The 20671-nt window shown below is 41.5% G+C and overlaps 1 protein-coding gene across 2 annotated transcripts in view; it reads right to left on the bottom strand.

The window, feature by feature from the left end:
- Positions 1-20517, bottom strand: part of SLC23A2 (solute carrier family 23 member 2) — a 62361-nt gene extending 41844 nt beyond the window's left edge. The window contains exon 1 of one of the 2 annotated variants that reach the window (XM_072979016.2): positions 20384-20517. The gene's annotated coding sequence lies outside the window, so the exon portion shown is untranslated. Of the gene's footprint in view, positions 1-505; positions 592-20383 lie in introns of those variants that run through there. The other variant, XM_020780169.3, reaches the window with a different exon arrangement.
- Between the last annotated feature and the right edge of the window lie 154 nt (positions 20518-20671).

Genomic DNA, 20671 nt, shown 5'->3' with positions numbered 1-20671 from the left:
TTTTATTTATATGCTGTATTTCTCCCAAGAAGGGACCCAAAGTGGCTCACAACATTAAAATTCACACAATTTAAAAACACAGTAAGTTAAATATTAAAAGATTAATTAAACAATATCTGATTTAAAATACAATTAAGAGATTAAAACATGAACACATAAAAGAGATTAAAATTTCTGCTCAAATGGGGTTCAGGGATTCAGTTATAATTGTTGAAATTGTTATAACTGCAATAATACCAATTGCAGCAACTGCTCTCATCTGATGAAAAGCTGCACAAGCCAATTTAATTGCTTATGCAATTTTATCTCAGCACAGAAATACATTGATGATATTATTCTTCTAAACAACAGGGTTGAGAAAGAAATTGTCTGAGCCATGAAAACAGAAATAGATAATGATTAATTTTCAACATCAAAACGCAGCACACAATCTGGATTCTGCATCTCCCTAGCTAAACTCTTCCCCTGCACTTGTCTTCTTTTTTCATTCAGTCCATTGCCTTACCTCCAGAAACCAGGACCGGTATCAAAGCTGAAGCAGAACAAGTTTCATTTCCTTCCTACCGGCGACTGCCAGCGGCAGAGCTCATGCTATGCAATACAGTCCTGGTGAAGAAGGATTTTGTATTCCAGACATTGTATAACTGTACTTCAACCAATCACAATAAGAGTTTTTACACTACATAACTACTGTACTAAGAATACCAAGACACGCCACCCAGTCACAAGGTGCCTCTGACACAAGAATGCCTCTGATATAACTACAAACTCTAAGTACTTAACACCGGAGTAAGAATATGCTTGATCCTTATGGGCAAAACTAAACAAGTGCGGGTGGTTTTAAAACACTGTAAACCATACAAAGTACTGTACCCTTAAAATCATGCAAGCCAAGAAAGGAACATGGGGGGGGGGGAGAGAAAACCTTTCAAAATGCAGCTGCCCTTATCGGAAAAACGGTGGTCACAATAGCACGCCTTCTGTTCACTCCACCTTGGTTATCAATTACAGATGTGTTGAAACCACTGGGTGTGATGAAAGGGGGGTCCACAAAGAGAGCCTCAGATCAAACAGCCCACCCCACCGCTCAGAGTTGTAACCACGGCCACGGGGCTGCTGGGACCCTCTGATGCAATGTGGTCCGCAGCAAAAGTATGAGCAGCCACTTCGACCATTATATTTCTACCAGAGGACAGCCCTGCAGGGGCATGGAAGTTGCATTTGATAACGCAATTGAAAAAGTTGAATTCAGAAAATATGCCCTGAGCGAATTATTGTCTTGTTAATGGTGTGACAGGGATGTTGAAGAGGGTGGATGAATAGAGTGGAGAGGACAGATTTTAGCCCCGATGGGGGTGGTGGGGAGTGGAAGATGCCCTCCACAGGTAGATCCAATTTATCTTCCAGAAGCCTGGACATCTCCTCAACAAAGCCCCACTACCTCCAGAAAGGGGAGATCCTCTGTTTGGTGTGGGAGGCACGTATTGCACAAACGTTTGGGTGTCTGCTGTTATCTCAGCCCCATGCACTGTTGGGAGCAAATGCCATCCTGTCAGGCAGTAGGTGAGGCAGAATGACACCAGCGGAGACACAACCCTGATGCAATCCAGAATTCTGGATTAGTCCCAAGACACAATCTGCCCTGGAGCCTCCCTAAACTCCTTGAAGTGTGAAGGAAAAATAGCTCTGGGATGATTAATAAAGTCAATGAAGCATCACAGTAACACACCACTGTGCATTTGAGTGGGGACTGGAGAAGTAAAATTCTGGGAAAATTTGAAAAAAATGTGATTTCTCCCAGGCCTCTGGTCCACCAATCTTTCAAGAACACACACAAACAAAAACAAAACAATAACAACAGAGAATTCAGGGAATACTGAGTAGGGGGGGCAGCCCCGGGTAAAATGTCCACTAAGGCAAGCAGTTCTTATTTGGGTGGGTTTTTACCCTAAAAGGCCTTAGCAAATATATATATATAAGTGCTCTGGATATTTCATAACCTAGTATACAAATGTTCCAGCTATATACAGTAAATTGCAGATGATGCATTTTATGTTGTTAAGAGAGCAAAATAAATTAAGATTTGATTTTAAAAGTGAATAAGGATAGCACCAACATCTAGGCTTTTTACAGGTGAGGGAAGCAAGCGAAAACCAAACTTTTCCTCCATGGCTTCAACATTCCCAGAAACGTCATTTCTTTAGTTGTGTGCATCCCTTAAGATCTTTAAAAATCTGTACAGATCACTTTGGCCACCATCCTGTTGGGGATTCCCCGTGTGTAAGTAATGTTGCACAAGGGACTGAAATACTTGGCAGTGTTGATTGTGAGACTAGTCACACGACAAGTCATGCAACCAACTCTTTGCCAAACAGCACAAGCAGCTGCATGCACAGAAATCCCCTGACAGAACAAAAGGAATTAGACACACTTTGGAACGCCGGAGTCTAATTCCCTTTGTTCACAAAGTACTCTATCATACTATGGTTATGTTATGGCTAATTCATTAGGGTAAAAACAGTAGAACTGGAGCAAGTCAAGGGATGGCTAAAATATGATAGTGGCTCTCTGGGTGACCTATAGCAGATCAGCATGTGTTCCAAAAACAAAAACAAAACACACACACACAATTCTCATAGGCCAGAACACACCTTATATCTGACATGGGCTATGATGGCTCTAAACACTCACTAATAGTTTTTAAGCCATTCAGTGTTCAACAATGTTGTGCTAATAGGAGGAAAGGGCCAAAAACACAGTGTTACTGAACATCCACAACTTTCATCAACCGCTATTTCTAAAAATAAAATTAAATTTTCCAACTGTGACTTCTAAAAAGTACTTATCCAATCCAACAGTGCCACCTAGCATATGTAGCAGGCAAACAAAGTGGTAATTGGATGTGAAGAATAATCATATTGGACTGATTACAGAAAGATCTGTTCTTGAAACAAATAACATTTGGAAAAACTGGTGCAATTTCCTCTCTGTAGAAACAAAGCAACACACACAACTTTAACCTCAACAAAAGATTCACAGAAAAGCAAGGCATACGAGATATGGTGGGGAATGCAATTATTATTTGATTGTATTTTTTCGCCTCCCAACCAAACCTGACCAATTCTGCTAAAAATAATGCCCCATCCTGAAAATTCTTCATCTTAACCTTATACTTCTGAAATCAGCAATTAATCTTCATAAGTTTATTTCATGCTTTCCCCTTTGTTTTCGCTCTCCATTTCCCTAACATGAAGTCAAATTATCTAGTACTGTACAATCAAAAATCTAAATGTCACTCCCAAAGGAAGAAACAAAAATGAAAAACAGTGCCATATGTGTTGCAGTGTATGCGAAAAAAGGGGGGGAATATCCTATTCCTAAATAGGGGGAATAAGGCACTTTATTTTTGCTAAGTGGAAAGTTGTAGCAGAACAAAATACTGGTGTCGTTTTAGAGGTCCAGAGGTTTTCCAACCTCACCAATATTCCTTTGAGAAAGTCTGCTATGACTTTTAAAGAAAACCACACACACACACACCCCATTGGGGAAGGGCACCATAGTTTATCTCAAGGTTGACCCAAAGGATTTAGGGAAGATTAAAGTGGAAAGACCTGCAAGCTATAAAATAAAGCTCAGGCCACCAGGCAGCACGCACTTTCAACACCGCAAGTGGTACTGTCAGATAAACAAGGGCAAAAAACTGTCTGGAAATTAGGAAATAAGATAGAATTCAGTGGATGTTCTAAGCTGGTAATGGATGCAAATTCAGGACATTTTTAAGTGTTTTATGGCTATTGTTGTTAGAGCAACCAAAGCAACCGGAGGGGAGGGAGGGAGATGATAGATAGATAGATAGATAGATAGATAGATAGATAGATAGATAGATAGATAGATAGATAGATAGATAGATAGATAGATAGATAGATAGATAGATAGATAGATAGAGAGAGAGAGAGAGAGAGAGAGAGAGAGAGAGAGAGACAGACAGACAGACAGACAGACAGACAGGCAGGCAGACAGACAGGCAGACAGGCAGGGAGGCAGGCAGATCTCTCTGTGCCATATAGGCAACTTTTGGAGGCCAGAAAATTTGCCAGAACCAGGAGAATGTGGAAAGCTGCCGGAGTCTCTGTGCATTTCCTCAACTTCAAATTAAGGATATTTGTTCCTCCATTCAATTATCTTCTTTCCACCTTCCTCCTACAACTGACCAAAGGTTTACACATTACCAAAAACCACATATCTAAAATCACAATAAACTAGAGCATTAGAATATAATTAAATATATCAATATTAAACACTGGTCCTTAAAAATAGTTAAAGCTATTTAAAAAGACAATAAAAACAGGATACTGCAGCCAAAATAGTTGTTTGACACCAACTAGCAGACTACTTTCCTTCAGGTTTAGGATATCCCTCCTTTACAGCTAAATCCACTGTTCTCCAAGATGCACAAAAAGCAAAAGTAGTCATGTTGACCAATAAGAAGGAAAAATCTAAGGTCCAGTTCTAAACAACTTATTTATTTATTTATTTATTTGATTTATATCCCGCCCATCTGGTATATTATGCCACTCTTTTAGACCAACCTCTTTTAGCTATAACCTACGAGTGTATCAGCAACATCCAAAATCAAAATTAAAAATGTAAATTTGCATAGGATTTTGCATACAACAGCCAGACAATCCTATACAAATTTACCTGGAAGCAAACCACGGTGTGTTTGTTCACTAGAGCTTGTTTCCATTCCATATAACCATGTACACAACTGCTGCTTCAATGTCATTTCAGTTACAACTGTAACATTTGCAGTACATCTAAACAGGAGATAAATGTAGCTAATCTCAATACATGCCAACATTTAATAGACTCAAACTTTATTATATCCATATGAAAGGCAGGTGAGAAAGACAATCCATCCAGACAAATTAAAAGGTACACAGATTACACACTTGAAATTATTTTATATTTGTTTCTCTATTCATCAGCTAAAAGACAACCAGAATATGAGGAATATGTCATGCTTAATATGCATTAATGCAACTTTTCATTTTTTTTAAACTGTCAGGCACTTGTATTCGTAAATACTCATCAACTGAAAGCAAGTGAACGTGTTTTGAGTTTCGTTTTGTTTATATGCAAGTATTTGGACCGCAGATGTTCTAAAGTGTCACTATTTAGCAGTCAATGCAAGGCTGCAAACACATACGAAAGAAAAGACTCCCTCCAAACCAACAGGCTGCAGCACCTATCAGTTCTGCCAAAATATGAAGATCACCAATTAAAGCTGACAAATACTGAGAGAAGCAAACACCTGCCCCTGACATGACATCACGACAGGAGGAGAGAAAAAAAAAAAGACCCAGCTGCTAGGCATATTTCTTCGGCTTGTTTCATCATTCCTGGAGACACAGAAAATGCATCAAAGCTGTTCATTCTCCTCACCCCTCGGCACTCTCCAGTGTCAACACTGTGCAACGTCTACTGCTCCAGGGGCGTTTTTGTTGAAATTTTACCCCTGAGAAATCAGAAAACGCAGGGACACTTCAAGGTGCTACAGACGTTGAGACAACAGAATGGGGAAGGAAGGGTGAGTCGCCCCAATGGACTTTGACAATTCTTCTGACATCACAACAACAGCTAAGGGGATCTTATAAATAAGCTGATGTCAATGATTACATGTTCACCTCTAATTCTGCTCCACCCAACCCAAGTTCCTATAATTTATTCAGCAAATTGAAAAACAATTAGGGTTGGGTTCAGAGCAAGTTAGATGACCTTGGTCTTACTGCAAGCAATACAAATCGGGAAGTCAGAACTAATCCAAGTTTGACTGTTCTGGATCCAAAGCCTACATTTATGGAAAATATGTACTCACTACTTATTTTTTTTTTAAAAAAATTATACTATTTATCTATGTCAGTTGCATCTTTATTTGTTTCTTTATTTTGGTTTTCAATAAAGTTACAATAGTACATGCTAACGTGGGTGGCTACTGCTGAAAAGCAGCAAGTTTCATCTTAACTATCGGAAAAATGAATCTGTGAAGGAGCTTGATGTTCTACTTCCTTCAGCAGGAAAATAGGTGTGAGCAAAATACAGATGTTCTTGGCATGCATCTCCCATCCTTCCTCATCATCCTATATGCTGGCCAGGATTGAGGGCAGCTGAAGTCCAACAACCTCTGGAGATCAGCACTACACAACCACACCTGACGCAAAATGTATGTTCACCACTCAAAACAAATTCACCACACTCAACCCCACTAATTACTGGTTCGTTTTTAACGTCCAGTTGGGCAAACGGATAAACAAAATTGTTCTATTTCTTCATACGTATGGTATTCATTTATATTCCAGAACTCCCTCAGCTAGGTTTCAGCCACGGAATAACTGTTTTGCTGACCGTGATTTTAAAATCACAGTGAAGGCAATCTACTTCACTACATATTATCGCTGTCATCTGCCATTATTACCACTCATTAAGTACTATAAATCTTTCTGGAACTCTAAGAAGCCAGAGATCAGGAGCATTTCACTTTCAGTTAAAATTGTCTTTTTAGAGCAAAAGGTAATTCCTGTTTACATACCTTGAACTCTATGTACTATTTACACAGGAGCTTATAAAAAAACTCCTCTGTTATAAACAGTGCAAATTTAGAGTGATCTCACCAGTCGTACTGGCCCAAGTTACGCAAGGTCGTGACAGGAGCCAAGAGAAGAAGGGACTCAGAAACTGGCTTTCTATGCACAGGTATGCCACCTTCTCATTCCCCCTCTATTGCCTATTCATAGGCACTTCTAAGAGCCTTGTGTTTAAATGATGACCACCGTGTTGGATTTCTGCTGGATTTGTAAATTTCCACTGTCTCAAACCACGCAGTCCATTCCTCTCCAGCTGCCTTTACTGTCCAGTCTGGACAAGGGTCAAGCATTTGCAGCATTGGCCTCAGCTCTCTGAGAATTTGGAGTACATCTTCAGCTGCCCATGCTGAAACACACCCTGGAAAAACAGGTGCCAGAGCGAGCGCTCTAGCTGCAGCTTCATTGGAGAGGATATGAGCAAACTCATCATCACAAACATCTACCAATTGGTCCAAGAACACCCTCACCCCATCCAGATGGGGAACACGTCTACATTTCATCCAACTAGCCATAAATAATATAGGACGAGACAGACAATTATCTAGGGTTGACCCATAGCTTCCATAGAACCAATGTACTTTAGAGTTGCTTTGGACAGGGAGGCCTCAGCATGAACACCAGGTCCTGGAAATCAAACCCCTTGGGGTAACCCATCACCCTCAAGTCCAACTCAGGCAACCAAGGCAACAAGATTACCGCATAGTTACCGGAGTCCTTATTCTGTCCTCAGTGGTCTGTTTCAGGCACGCTAACTCAAGACTAATGAAAGACGGACCAGGGCGGGGTATCCAAACAAACCACAACCTGGCCTCCTTTCCCCCTTCTTGTTCACCTGTGAATCCTCCTGGGGCAAGCAGAGACCCAGTGGACAAGTTAAGTCTTCCTGGATACTTTGCCTTTGGTCTCAGGGTGGCCATCCTTGAACAAAAAACTTCAAGGACAGTTTCTAAAGGGAAGCAGCTGAACAAGAATACATCAAGTGGTCCCACATCTATCTCTCTTTTAAAAATCCCTTTACAAAATTAACCAGCTCATACATGCCGGTATTACTGTATTGTATTGTACCGTACTGCATTACTACTCTGTTGTATATAACCTAACGATTTTTCCAACAGACCTTGAGACGAAACAGGTCACTTCTGCCTTCAGCTAAAACAGTCATTCTCTGGAAAGCAGAAACCACTGCTGGGTTTGATGTGTGTAACAGATCTTACCATGCAACCAGCCCTTTGAAAACATATGGCCAGTTGTCCCTCTCTGCCTCTCCTTTCATTTTGTCTCAAACCTCATCATCAGAAAGAGTGTGCCTATAAACTACATGTCTCAAGAACTAGACTATATCCAAAAAAGCTCGTGCTAAACTAATCTTGTTAGTCCTGAAGTTGCCACAAGCCCCTTTGTCGTGTAAATACAAGAGAATAACTAGGCTTACATGCTCATTCAGGTATTTTTCCACTAGCTCCAGTGGGAAGTTCCTGTTAACTACTAACTACTGACTTTCACACCTCAAATATTATTACCACCATAGTTACCAGAACACTGGTAAGTGACTAGACAGTGACAAATATTTATTTAGACCATTTCCCCGAGGATGGTTTGATCTTCTCTTGAGTTCTGCCAATGACTATGCCTAATTCCTGAAAATACACACTTTCTTCTTGCCTTCCAATACTTCCATCACCCTGCTACTCTACCACCAAGTCCTTCTGCCCTGCTCCCATAAAAGTCTTCTGGCTTGAGGTTAAGAAGAGTCTGGGGATCCCTGACAAGACAGAGCCGGTGGAGGCTAGACCACAAAGGCTTGTATTCCTTTAGCCAGCCCTTTATTGCCAGCTACATTATTAGAGGTGGAAAGTCCTTGGGTCCACCTCCTGGTGAACTCCCAACCTTATTAAACTCTGTGTTGAGCTGAACTGTGGACTGAATGAAGGCAGTGGGGGCGAGACAGCGTTTGGGGAAATGCCAGCCCACCTCCATGTGAGAATAGGAAGGTCTGCTTGCCTGACTGTGGGAGCAAATGCCCATCCCTGCCCCTGGCACTGCCTCTCCCTTCTGGCTCCGCTCGCCATTGGCCACTGTGTTTTCCACTGCACCACCCACAATGAACACCAGCTTCTACAGGAAAGCTGATGCCTCAGCACACTTCTCCGCGCTGGAGACTGTCTTTTGTTCAAGGTAAAAGCCAGGCTCTCTGCCCAGCTAGTGTTCTCTCCCAGTTACTCCTTCTGGAAGCAATCTGATCCTCCTGGGGCAAGACAATACAAAAGCTTCTCCCAGGATCAGTCAGAAATGCTGCCTGCTGATAGCTGGCCATTGTAGGAAGCAGGACTAAATGGCACTTTGGCATGACTCAGCAAGGCCCTTCTTATGTTCTATGCAAGACAGAATGACTCAGTAAACCTCTCCCTAGCCCCTTCGGTGTGAAAGGTGAAGCTGGAAAAGAGAAGCTGCCCTTAAAAATGGGCGAGGACAGGCAACCAGAGTTACAGGCTTTACAGGAGAGAATAAGGGTAATTAAACTAGGTGCACGACAAGGAACCTGGGGAATAATGGTTATCAGTGCCCTCCGAGAACTGCTCCAGGCCTGGTGAGGGAGACATTGACCCACTGGCAATTAACAGAAGCTCAGCTCTTTGCTGTCTACGCAAACGCTTCTGAAATAAAGGATCACTAATTCCGGGTCCGTTGCCAGGTGAATGGTTGACAGGGACCTGCAGCAATAAACGGATCTCTGCAAAACATGCATCTTCTTTCACCTGTTCAGGCTACCTCTTGCACAGTGGGATGCCCCCCCCCCTCCCTTTTCTTCTCTCTCATGTCATTCACCATCTCGAAGTCTGCTTTGGAGGAATTTGGCATCTCCCAGAGATCATCAGGGGAATGTGGGGGGATGACGACGACAACCAGATCCCTTGAAACAGTAAACCTCAAGGCTGAACCAAAGTCGCAAGCATGCAAATATTGGAGGAAGGGACAGAGGGCTTCTGATGCAGGTAAAGGCAGGCAGTTTCTGCCTGCTTTTTCCTCTCCAATATTAACATGCCCTCAGTCACCTGTAACCGAGGAAGTACATCCCTGTTTGACTCAGTCCAAGACAGGAAGGGCATACACAAACCGAAGAGGCCGTCAGAAATGCCAAACTAGACATTTTTTAGGAGCAATCAAATATTGCCATTTGTTTTCAGTATAACAGACTCCAGGTTCAGACAGCTGGCTCCGTTATTGTACATTAAGACTCATAGTTAAGAAGTCCTCCTCTGGAGATGCATTTTACTACTATTATTAATAAATTCACTTGTTTATGTAACTCCCTTGCTATGAATGTTAGCGAAGTATATCAATACAAGTCTCTGCACCAAGCAAAACAAGGCAGATACGAGGATGGAGAGGGGGGGAAAGCAAACAGGGAAAAAAACTAGGTTATAAATATTTATAGGCTCACTTAAAATTATTTCTGGTTAAAGTCCCAACAAAAGCTATTTATTGTGCATGCACCTCAAATTGTAGTTTGGACAGAAATATTCCAGTAAACATACTAATTTTGTTTTATTTGAGCATTGTGTTTGGAATAAAATTACATAAGTTAAATGTTATACTTTTACAACCAAACATGAGAAATACTTAAATAAGCCTGAATGAAAATCAGAAACAATAGAAAACTTAGAAAACCTTGGAGCATGAGCCTTTAAGCAAGGAGACAAAAAGCATTCATCCAAGCATGTCAGATGACTTAGCACTTCGCAACAGCCTATTGATCTGCTGGACAGCTGGTTTAGTTTTCTGGCTGCAGAGCCAGAGGTTGGGAGTTTGATTCCCTCCTGTGCATACTTGGTAGGAAATGGACTTGATGATCCATGGGGTCTTTTTTCCAGCTCTGCAATTCTAAGATGAAGATGATTGCATAATTTTTATACGTCCTTCAAGAAAAGGGCAAATCAAATTCAGAATTGATCAAAATGGTCAGCAGTATTACTAACTTCAATGTTCTGTTAGAATAAAGGCCTTGTCTAAATCCTTTATCATGATCTGCACAATCCTACTCATCAGAAGAACAAGCACAAAATGTCTCATTTTCACTTTCATGTTCTGCCATGTTCAGGACACCATCTGACTGCCATTTGAGAATGGCTTTCTAACTGATATAGCCAAAAGGTGAACTCAATTAGTCCAGCAGAAGAAATGGCCAAATATATATTTTACTAGGCCAATGTTTCTTGGAACCAACATTCTGAGAAAAACTAACAAAGCCACTTCTTTGGACATTTCTTGGAACATGCAAATCAAAAGCTTCATGAAACATTTTCAAGTGCAAGTAATTTGAACAATTACAGTAAAACCAATGCGGGTGCAGCATAAAAAGTGTCCAAGTTTAACCAACAGCAACACATCAACCCCAACAGAGACTAGCATCCAGCCAACCTGCAGATTTTTGCCCAAATAAATGAAGAGAACCCTTGGGTAGAAGCTCCTTGCTATGAAACATACATTGTTAGCACCACATCACTACATTCTTGCTCAAGAGTAACGATAACATGACAGCAAGGTGTCACAAGAGTTGCTCAGTACAAAATAATCAGTTTCAGACTACTATTTTATCAGGCCTTTGCCTCCCTGAATTGTATAAGGGATTTAGATGTGGCCATCCTTTGCTAATAATCTTCCCTTGTTTCTTCTTCCTCCTAATGTTGCACAATGCCTTCTGATTTCCTTGCACAAGGAGCCCTTCATCTGGAAATGCCCTTAAGAAATTGTTGGTGCTAGAAAGAGTAAGGGACGTGGAGCAAAGAATTTTCTTCTACAACACGAACAACTACAAAACATGGATATACTGTATGTAGTGGTACATTTTGAATTCCATTGAAGTTGGAATAATGGAATATTAAATGAGAATCGAATCCAGATTGCTTCTCTACTTGATCTAATATATATGCTGTATATAGTAAATGTTTATATATATATAAACTTACACATTGTTCATTTCATTTCATGTTTTAGCGGTAGCTGTTCAGTTCATTTTTAGCAGTAGCTGTTCATTTAAGCCACAGCTCTCAGCAAAATTCATTCATTATATTTTCAAAGGTCATTTATGGCCTCAAATGCATGCATTTATAAGCTCCTAACTTTTTGCTTTAGATTTTTTTAGATGGCATGAAAGATCAGCAGTAAGGACATTACACCCAGTCTGATATTTAAAAAGAAGAGGAAAAAACCCCATTCCTATAGCCCTGGTTCTGTAGCTTGAAGGGCTGACAGAGAACATGAGACCTTTTCAAACTCGGGTCAGAGTCAGTGACCCATTAAAGAATGATTATGCAAGCTCGCCATCCTTGAATGAAGGATAGGCAGCTTGCTTTGAAAAAGAAAGCAAACACACACACACACACAATTGCACCAACTCTGTTTTCTTATTATACAATTCAGACTGAGATTGCATGTCTCTTAGTTCCAGGACAGTCATAAAATGGCTTGCATAACAGATCCTCCTTCATTCAACCAAATGCAATAAGTTCAGAATGACACGGCGGTCTTTGCCATGAGACACAGTAAAATTGCTGTTTTAATGGATAGCACTGAACAGGACTGACAGCTCTGGCACTCAGAGCGCAATTCACTAGAACACCTTCCCAAGCAAACTCCACTGGAATAAATAGGATGTATCCAAGCACCATCATTCTCCTATGTAGGTCCCATTCTTCTCAATGGGCCTGTAACCTTCAAGCATGAAGTGAGGTGGTGTCTGGGTTTTTGAATTCAGGCACCTGAATGTCACAGATCAGCCATGGAGGCTAATTTCTGGATAATTCTTTCACCTTCTAATCAGGCCACTGCATAGCAGTTTGTCTACCAAAGTATCAAACAAGACAATGATTTTAACACTTATTTTTTCATTCCAAAACTCAAGGCAGGTGTAACTTTGTAAGCAACAAACCTCTTTCAGATACCAGACGCATCATATATATTAACACACATTTCTACACTCATGAATATTCCAAGACTGTGTGTGTTCTTCTGAATATATTTGAGTTTTAAAGTGGGCAAAACAATCATGAGGTGAGAACAGAATATCAGTGTGCTAATCTCCTTTTGACTGGCCACAGCAAGTGTAATTCATTGCTGACCCTTCTTGAACCAAGCTGCTTTTTAAGAAAATTACCTCCAACTATCAATACAAGTCTTATGCTACTGCTTAGGGCAATAGTAAAATTATTTTAACGAGTGTGATCCTCCCCTACTAAGAAGGTCTGATGAGTGCTCCACCTAAATACCGACAGCCTATCTCTGTTAGGTAGCTGGCTGCAGAGCCAGAAGGTGGGAGTTCGATTCCCCACTTGTGCCTTTAGGGAGAAAAGACAGTTTGTACTGCCCTGGCCAAGCTGCACAGTCCCAGGGCACCCCCAGAAGAAGGGAATGATAGACCACTTCTGAATACTCTCTAGTACCTGGAAAACCCTGCAAAGGGTCCCCATAAGTCAGAATTGACTCGTGGTTATTATTCATACTAGATCTCCGCAGGTGGCACATATGTCCTTTCTTCCACAAATTCTAAACTGTTAAAAACAAAATTTCAGAACAGGTAGCAATATAAGCACACAAGAAATTTTAGCTTCCACTATGAACCAGTTAAATTTGGAAGCACAGGGTGAAAGAGGCTGCGCCTCATGCAAAGGTAACCTATTGCATGGATTAAGGACATTCAGCAGAAAATTTAGTTTTAATAAGAAACCCACACACTTTAACCCCTTGCTATGCTATCTGACATAAAGCATCAGCAGCTTCAGATGGATTGAATTATTTCATTACTCTGTCCTCTCTGGTTAACAGTGGACCAGTCACTGTACAAATGATCATATCCAGTTGGTGCATCAGAGCTTAGTATCCTTTGATACTACCCAGCAGAGAGGCAACAGCCTTCTTCACTCAGATAGGCAGGAAAGTTGAACAAAAGAACAGAAAATATGTCAGATACACTCTTAACAATGGTGACTGATTAATGAAGGACTCATCAGTGAGTTGCAGAAATCAAAGTGGATTGTGAAGATTGCAGGCTTAAGTGTAGAGATGAAAGAGGAACTAGAGTTTGGTTTAAGCTTTACTTAACTGGGTCCTTTTTAAGGAGAAAGGTGGGACAGAAATATTTAAAATAAAATAAATAAACAATACATATCTGCTGGTGTTTTATCTCATTCTTCCTCAAAGGTGGTGGATTTTGCTACAGACTCACACAGTTTCATTCAGAAATTGTGAGGCAGCCCATCTAGGAGAAGGAAAACTCTGATTTCAAACCTCCGCTGCCCTGTGGTTAGATCCACTCATGGAAACGGCTTCAGGAGTTAACCTAGAGCAAAATCCGGAGCTGGAGTCCTGAAGGCAGCATGTGTCATTCTGCCAACTCCTGCGATGTTGCTGGAACTAGTTGTATTGGCTCTTGTCTTTCTATTGGACCTTTCAGTGACTAACTGAGGACACTCAAGAAGCTTAATGACTGCGAGGTCTTGAACCCAAAGCTTCCTGACCTAAGTGCGACACTCGTGCCTTGATGATAGAGTTTATCAATGGAATATAGAAAGCCATTTCACCTTAAGTGCAAATATGTTATATTTAAGCCATAATTTAATAGCTAATATGCCTACTTCCAGACTTCATGAAAATGCTTCCTATACCATTTTAAGGTATGTATCTTGTTGTACAATTGTCGTAACTTACTGATTAACTTACTCTTAATGAAATCACAAAGCAAAACATGACTAAACAAATAGTCTTTGCATACAGTGGTAGATTTAAAGAATTGACCTCGGCTCTGGTAAGCAGTCAACAGCAATTCGACATTCTTCTACAAGATAACAATTAGCCCCATTCTCCTGAAGATAATCACTAATCAAAAGAGCACAACAGAAAATGCCATTCTTCCCATAATCAAAGGATAGATTTCAAGGGCTTACAGCAGTAACTATAATGCAGTCACTTGTACCCCTTATCATTTGTATTTAGAACTCAGATGTCATATATCACAGGTATAATGGCTTTACTTTTGGTGGGGTTCTAAGAAAGTACCATAGCATTGTGTTTTGTACAAATGCGTATGTACATGTGCCATGAAAGAAAAGTCTACGGTAATTTTCATAGATTGAGAACACGAAACTAAACTTGTGGATTTTCATTCAAGAAGTGGGCATAAGAGTTAAGGAGAGGCCTGAAACCAACGTTCCATCTAAGCTGTGTGGCTGCATGGCTGTGCAGCACTGTACTGATCCCGCATACCCCCCGGTTAGTGTTGCTGTTCATTTAGTTCTGGTCATGGGTCAGAACTTAGCAAGCATGGGGTGGGGTTCTCACTCAGTGCTTGTGGAAAGTTAGAGGGAACATTGCCTAAGACCCAAGACTAGATTTTTTTCAGGGGTGTACTGCCATCTTAAAATGTTATGGGATTTTTTAACCAAGCCTGCCTTCATTGATCAATTCGTATGAACTATAAGATTTCAAAAAGAAATGTCAGAATAATTTCTGAATATCTGCAGTACTGTTTCATGGCTGCCATGGGATGCCAGAAAGTCAAATAAGTCGGCACTAGATCAAATCACGCCTCAAGTCTTTCCAGACGCAAAAATGACTGAACTGAGGCTATCCCACTTAGGGCACATTAGGAGAAGACTGAGTTCCTTGGAAAAGATGGTAATCCTGGGAAAAGTGGCAGGCAAAGGGAAAAAAGGAAGAATGTGAGGTGCCTTGATTCAACAAAAGAAACAACAGCCTTGAGTTGGTTAATAAGAGGACCTTCTGGAGGTCACAAATTCATAGGGTTGCCATCAAAAACAACTTTAGAGCATGTCACAACAGCAGCTGAACTTCTGATCTTCTCTCCCTTAGCAAAGAGTATAATTCTTTACAAGTTCTTGTACCTTTATAGTTTCACCACAAAAATCACTGGGTGGAGTGTTTCAAATACTTCATAAAAATCAAAGATAAGCTTTCCAGTCAAAACACATTCCACTTAATTGACATCTTGTCCAAAGGTTGAATGCTGCCATGGACCATGGCAGGGATTTAGCTTTCAATATTTTGCACCTCAGTGGACATTCCTGAGGGCCAATATCTTCTCCCCACTGATTCTAAGGAAAACAAAAAGCATTTTCAATGTTTCAAATAATTTTTCACCCTAGATTGTTTATTAAACACTACTAATCATTGCCGAAACGTTTTAGTAAGTTTAGACTGGTTTTTATTTTTGTTTTTTTTAAAAAAACCTCAACATCTTTCAACAGTTTCTGCAGTTTCCTGGAATTTCGGTTACATAAAATTATAATTACATGCCTTGTTTACATAAACTCCCCCAAGAAGTGAAGTTAAGTGGAAATTTTCAACTGATACATCTGTCATAATTTAAGGTTTGAAAAGCTGTTCCTAAGAGTCTCCTGCCTGCATGGCTGCTAAAGATGCAGGAGGTGTTCTACTGAAATGCCAACTATTCTTGAAACACAGATAGTCTACTGTATTTTAGCTATAACACAGCTGACCATGTTCATGAATTCTCTCATTGCCCCTGAGCTATTGCCCTCACACACGTATACAGAAAAAAGAATTTAGTGCAACAGAACCCTTCACCGTTCAAATATTCAATTGCTTGACCACTGCTACACTTCTCCAGTTGTCTCTAGCTCAATATATTTATTTATTTAGCCACTATTTACACCTCTTGCCATATCTAAAATGATATCCTACTCTGTACGCTATGTATCAAAGCACTAAGAACAACAACCATCAATTACACTGGTCATACTCAACAACGCACAAAAGAGTTATGTTCACTCCATTAACAGTTTTCTTTTAAGAATCAACTAGGCTTCTATAAAAACAGGAGAGCAACTTAAGGAAAGGAGTACTTGACCTGTAAGGCTGTCCAACTGCAGAGAAGACCACTTGGAAAAGGCTTAATTCAGATCCACAAGACTTACTTTGACAATTTACTAACACTGTGGACTGTCCTAGAAAAGTTATACAAAAGGACGTGACTAGATGAGAAACGCAGGATTGGGAGAAGAATCTGTACATCTTGTATTTTGTATGATGCTCTGCTTACTAATGTCCCCATTTTCCAGCCATTAAGCATTAAATTCCACTCATGGGAAGATAAGAACACATTTCTGTTCCTTAAGGTTCAAACCAATGTTAAAGCTGTGCATCTATGCAGTTTTTAATTATAGACGAAGAAAACAAATCCCAACCCCTTTGGCCCTGCAATCCTGCTTCTGTTTAAACATTTTGTTCAAATGTTAACACAACTGTTTCAGGACAGGTTTTATTCCTCTCTCTGGAATATTTGTTTCAGATTACGCTTTCTGAACAACAGTACTACAGGATACAACCGGTTCTTTAACAACTGCTGCTATGTGTTGGCACGTTGCTTGTGACTTATGACACTCCTAACAGTGTTCTAAGGAGATGTTCATGGATGCCCATCCAGCCATCCATTCCACTGGGATTTGTGCCCATCTCTCCCTCTGGTACATAACCGCAAGCCTGGCTATGTATTTAAACTATCACTGTAAGTCATTTCAAGGAGTTCTGAGCTTATTGGGCTTCCAGAAGTATATGGCAGTCATCTCTGAACATGGGGATCCAGCAACATCCAGGCTTTACTTCTGGAGTGCTGTAAGTAAACAAACCACGTGGTCAGATGTGGCGGTAGGCTTCTGTCCATTGGTTGCCTGATGGACTCTTGTTCTGTCCGATGCTAAAATATGTCATTTGTGCCTCTGCTGCTTCTTAGACTCATTCATTCTTCTCCGAATACTCAAATGGAAATAAGCACACACACACACACACACACACACACACACACACACACACACACAGAGAGAGAGAGAGAGGACGCTTCTGTTTTCTTAAACAGAGAGTTCCCAGCTCCCAAATTTCCAATTCTAGTCAGGAATTAAAATCTCTGTACACCACAGAAGATCCACAGCAGTCTTGGAAGACAACACAATTGTTTCAGCAAAGAAACGCAATTACGGCAAATTTCTACATAGAGTACAATTATATTCTCTGCTTTCCTCAAGCACACCAAGCATTCTACGAAGATAAAAGCAGCAACTGGAAGAAATCACTTCTGCAAACAGCACAGAAATGAAAGGATAATTCTGGAATATGAGAACACCAGCTATCCTTACACCGACAGGCATGTGCAACTGCATTCACAGAACCCCAATTGCTCTCTTCCTAAATGAGGGCAAAGATTCACTAGAGAGTTTTTTGTTTGTTTGTTTTTTGTTTTTTACATCTGATCTACTCTGAGAATTTACCATATCCAACAATTTGGGAAAGTTTAATTTAACCCCTATTATCAATTACTCACTTCACATGTTTTCAGCTATGCCACTCATTAAAGATAAGACCTTAAGAGCCGATGAATGTTGTCTTAGGAGCTTATATTTGAAAAGCAGAAGAATATCTACATCCAATTCAAAATTATACGATGAAAAGTGAACAAGCATATTCTGCTATGAATGGATATAGTATCTTCAAGGACTAAGTACATTGACAAAGTGACACTAAGAGTTTACTGTGCCATTCAGCTTTTAGAGAGCAAAGGTAATTTACAAGCTGGGCAGAAGCTGTCATGATGCTGTTCTCTAAATGACAGCTAATTCCTTGTTTTCCACATAAAAATATTCAGGAAATGCAGAAATACATTATTCCTGCTCCAATTTTACGTCAGCTCCGAACAGATCATTAGAAAAGGATATGCCAGAGAGTATACTCCATAGTTGCAAGTGAATTAACCTAAATTCTTCACCTGATTTACAAGCTTTACAGTCAGTCACCCATTTTGTTTCAGGGAAAGATGGACACACAAATGAAAAAGAATCACACATTCCAAAATTGGAGGTGTCAAGAAGTGTTCAATTTTTAATCAGACACAAGGGTCTCTGGTACTAACCCATTTTTGACAGCCAATTTGAAAGCAAAAACCCTGACATTATCGGCTAGATGTTCTTGTGTCATGAAGGGAATGGCTAGGATGATAGTAATATGGAAGCAAGAGAGCAAAATGAGACCATTTCCAAGAAATAATCAAAGAGGAACAGCAGCACGCAGAGTGGCCAACCGGGTGGTGGGTGGACTGGAAGGAACATTATGAAAAGGGTTCTATTTGTTTTAAGGCTCTAACAAACTGAAGTACAGCAGGTTAATATAAAAATAAACAAAATATGCTTAAAATCCCCATAGATGTAAAAAAAAAAAGAGTTACTAAAAGAAGAACTCTAGAGCTATGGTAAGCTGTGGAGGAGGTCCGGAGGAAAAATGTAACATTGCTCATTTCAAGAAAATACTGCTGGGATGGCTATAATTTGGCACGCGGATTTAAAACAACAAACAAAAAAACCCTCAGCTGCCGGGATCAAGACCCAGAGAGAAGGACCTGCATGATGTCAGGGGAAGAAAAGGCAACTGAAGGAGAATATTGGTGCACCTGCAGAAATCCCTGGCCCAAGCAAGCCACACCGAAGAGGATTTCAATAGGGGTGTGACAGCTGTGCCTGCGGCGGGCGTATTAGGAGATGCAGTAGCTCAAGAAAAAATATATAAATAAACAGAACAAATCAACCCATGCAAATTATTCCACATTCTTGATGAGTTCAGGCCAAAAAATGAGCAAGCAGGGGGGAAAGTTAACTATCGGTCCAGAGATCTGAAAGAACTTGACTTCTGAAAGCAAAGGGAGAGGGGGAAAAATGGTGTTAATCCTTTTCAAAGGTGGGAGAGGATGAAAAGAAGTCGGTGGGAGGAACTAAAAGAGGAAGGGAGAAATGAGGCAATTTAAAGGAAGGGAAGGAGGTTTCTATATACAGTATATGTATGGGTTGAAGCAAGGCTTGTGGCTGAACCTTAGTCCGGGCTGGAAACCCCAAAACGATGCTTGGAAAGATGGAGAAGGTGTCCCCTTTGGGGGAAAGAGGTGGCCGGAGGTGGAAGGCAGGCGTCCCAGCCAGCCACACAGAAAAAAGGAATTTTTTGGGAGGGGGGGGGGAACAGATCAAGGAATGGGATGGAATGTGAGATGCAGGGGGGAGGAGAAGGGGGGCAGCTGTGGGCCAGGAAGCGGGTGATGGGCGGGTAATCTAGCCCCTGCAGTGGGGCTGGGGCTGGATTAGTGGAGGATTGGTAGGTAGGTAGGTAGGTAGGTAGGTAGGTAGGTAGGTAGGTAGGTAGGTAGGTAGGTAGGTAGGTAGGTGCTGGGGCTAGATATGATGATGTTGATGATGAGAGAGGCTGGAGCTGGATTAGAAGATGATAATAATAAAAGACATAGGATCTTGAGTTGGATTAGATAGATAGATAGATAGATAGATAGATAGATAGATAGATAGATAGATAGATAGATAGATAGATAGATAGATAGATAGATAGATAGATAGATAGATAGCTAGATAGATAGGCTGCAATAGCTGATGATAATGACAATCATAATAAAAGACAGACAGGCAGGGACCGGATTAGATGATGGTGGTGGTGGTGTTGGTGGTGGTAGCTCGAGGGTCAACTGAGGGGGCCGAGGGGCGGCGATCCTCCCGGCCGGTGGGTGAGGAGGAGGAGGAGGAGGAAGGGGCGCTCCCGGGAGGGCGGCTCGGCAGGGGGACCCGAGTCTCGCCTTTCTCTCCCCCGGCCCGCTTCGGGCCCGCCCGGTCCATCCCAACGACCGACCGACCGACCCTCGTTCCTTTCCCTTCCCTTCGGCTCACCTGCCATGGCTAGAAGCGGCTGGAAATGGCGGCAGCGGGAGGCCCGTGAGGAGCCGGAGCTGCCGCTGCTGGAGGAACTGCTGCGGACGCTGCTGGCGGGCGAAAGGGCCCCGGTGGCGGCGGCGGCGGCAGGCAGCGGGCGCCCGCTCGTGCTCGTGGCCGGCGGAGGAGGAGGCGGAGGCGGAGAAGGAGGCGGCGGAAGCAGCGCCAGACAGGAGCCCTCGCGGCCGCGGCATGGAGGCGGAGGGCCGGGGTGGAGGAGGCGGAGAGGAGGCGGAGGCGAAGGAG

The sequence above is a fragment of the Pogona vitticeps genome, chromosome 8 (genome assembly GCF_051106095.1).
Source record: "Pogona vitticeps strain Pit_001003342236 chromosome 8, PviZW2.1, whole genome shotgun sequence".
Taxonomy (NCBI): domain Eukaryota; kingdom Metazoa; phylum Chordata; class Lepidosauria; order Squamata; family Agamidae; genus Pogona; species Pogona vitticeps.
This window is presented reverse-complemented; position numbering and strand designations above follow the sequence as displayed.